At 35.4% G+C, this 2707-nt stretch overlaps 1 non-coding gene across 1 annotated transcript; it reads left to right on the top strand.

The window, feature by feature from the left end:
• The first annotated feature begins 2364 nt into the window (after nt 1-2364).
• On the top strand, nt 2365-2437 carry TRNAK-CUU (transfer RNA lysine (anticodon CUU)). Its single transcript has one exon. It is a non-coding gene; the product is annotated as a tRNA-Lys (tRNA).
• The last annotated feature ends 270 nt before the right edge of the window (nt 2438-2707 follow it).

Raw genomic sequence — 2707 nt, 5'->3', positions numbered from 1 at the left:
GGTTTATTATAGTCTTCCTACCCTGTTATACGGCCTCCCAAACACGTTGTCCCCCATTCTGTTGCTTCGCCAGGCTGGGAGCTTGTTGAACTGTAGCAAATGCATAGCTCAGGGCATGGAGTTAAGTCCAATTTCTAGCCTGTCTCTTTTCCACCTCCACCACATTTAGCTATATCAGACTATGAGCAGATACAGAATGTAGATACTAATTTTGGAATGTGGTTAAAAAAAAATCAAGAACACTTACTGCTTGCTCTTGTTTGAACAGCTCAATTGCTGGAGTAATTGAATCTAACTATTTGATACAAATATTTAACCATTTTAAACTAGCCACCTTGATAAGGAATCAAATCATAGTTTTGGAAAGAGCTAGCACAATGTGTGTAAGTCATAATCCTAATGCAATTTTTCCACTGGAAAAGATCCATTTCCACTTTATTTATAGAGTGCGTGTTCTGGAAACTTCTCTGACCCTGTAACAGAGATGGCAGCTCCCATAGCTTTGTCCATAGAGTTACCAATGTAGCATAATAGCTACATGACATTTATAGAGTTTGATTTCTGCTGTGACACTTCTCACTAGTTTTATAAGTAGAAGGAATATCAGAATGTCTAGTTTCTTGGTTTTACTAGTGTGATAAAAATTTTTTTAAAGATTTTTAAAATTTATTTATTCATGAGAGATGCAGAGACATAGGCAGAGAGAGAAGACACCCTGTAGGGAGCCCAACGTGGGACTCAATCCCGGGACTCCAGGATCACACACTGAGCGAAGGCAGACGCTTAACCACTGAGCAACCCAGCCATCCCCAGTGTGATAAAATTTGACAGGATTAGAAAATTCGCCCTAAATTATTAAATTTAGTGATCTATATTATTATTTTATATTACATTAATTTATATTATTTATCTATAAAATTATTCCTGTGTTGGACTACTCTTTAAAAATTATTTATTTTTTTATTTTCTTAATTCCAGTATCATTAACATAGAGTTATACTACTTTCAGGTATATAGTTTAATGATTCAACAATTCAGCAATTCTATACGTTACTCAGTGCTCATCACAATAAATGTACTCTTAATCCTTTCCACCTATTTTACCCATCTCCCCACCCACTTTGCCTCTGGTGACCACCAATTTGTCCTCTATGGTTAAGAGTCTGAGGGGTTTTTTTGTCTTTTTTTTTTTAAATTTGTTTTGTTTCTTAAATTCCACCTATGACTGAAATCATATGGTATTTGTCTTTCTCTGACTGACTTAGGTCACTTAGCATTATACTCTCTAGATCAATCCATGTTGTTTGCAAATAGCAAGATTTTGTTCTTTATGGCTAATATTCCATTGTATATATGTCTATACTACTTCTTCATCCATTCATCTATCAATGGATACTTGGACTGTTTCCATAATTTGACTATTGTAGATAATCCTGCAATAAACATTGGGGTGCACATAGCTTTTTGAATTACTGTTTTCATATTCCTTGGATAAATACCTAGTAGTGGAATTACTGGATCATATGGTAATTCTATTTTTAATTTTTTGAAGAATTTCCATATTGTTTTCCACAGTGGCTGAACCAGTTTGCGTTCCCAGCAACAGTACACAAAGATACCTTTTTTTTTTTTTTTGCACATCTTTGCCAACACTTGTTGTTTCCTGTGTTTTTTATTTAACTCATTTTGACAGTTGTGAGGTGATTTCTCATTGTGGTTTTGATTCGCATTTCCCTGTGATTAATGATGTTGAACATCTTTACATGTGTCTATCGGGCATCTGTTTGTCTTCTCTGGAGAAATGTGTGTTCATGTCTTCTACCCATTTTTAATTAGATTATTTGTGTTTTTTAGTGTTGAGTTGTATGATTTCTTTATATAGTTTGGGTACTAACTCTTTATTAGATATTTAATTTGGAAATATCTTCTCTCATTCAATAGGTTGTCTGTTTTCTTGATTGTTTCTTTTGCTGTGCAGAAGCTTTCTATTTTGTAGTCCCAATCATTTATATTTGCTTTTGTTTCCCTTCCCTTAGGAGACATATCTAGAAAAATGTTGCAACAGCCAATGTCAGAAAAATTACTACCTCTGCTCTCTTTTAGGATTTTTATGGTTTTAGGTCTCACATTTGGTCTTTTTTTTTTTTTTTTAAGATTTTATTTACTTATTCATGAGAGACACACAGAGAGAGGCAGAGACACAGGCGGAGAGAGAAGCAGGCTCCATGCAGGGAGCCTGATGTGGGACTCGATCCTGGGACCCCAGGATCATGTCCTGGGCTGAAGGCAGGCACTCAACCCCTGACCACCCAGGCATCCCTCACATTTGGTCTTTAATGTACTTTGAATTTATTTTTGTGGGGTGCCTGGCTGGCTCAGTCGGTAGAGCATGTGACTCTTGATCTCAGGGTCTTGAGTTCAAGCCCCATGTTGGGCATTGAGACTATTTAAAAAATAATAATAATAAAATAAAATAATAAATTTATTTTGTATATGGTGTAAGAAAGTGGCTCATTCTTTTTCATGTAGCTGTCCACTTTTCTCAACATTATTTGTTGAAGAAACTTTTTCCCATTGCATATTCTTGCCTCCTTTGTCAAAGATTAATTGACCATATAATTGTGTGTTTATTTCTGGGCTTTCTGTTCAGTTCCATTGATGTATGTGTCTATTTTTGTGCCAATACTGTATGGCACAAAAACTGTTT

Source organism: Nyctereutes procyonoides, unplaced genomic scaffold, assembly GCF_905146905.1.
Source record: "Nyctereutes procyonoides isolate TBG_1078 unplaced genomic scaffold, NYPRO_anot_genome, whole genome shotgun sequence".
Classification (NCBI taxonomy): Eukaryota; Metazoa; Chordata; class Mammalia; order Carnivora; family Canidae; genus Nyctereutes; species Nyctereutes procyonoides.
This window is presented reverse-complemented; position numbering and strand designations above follow the sequence as displayed.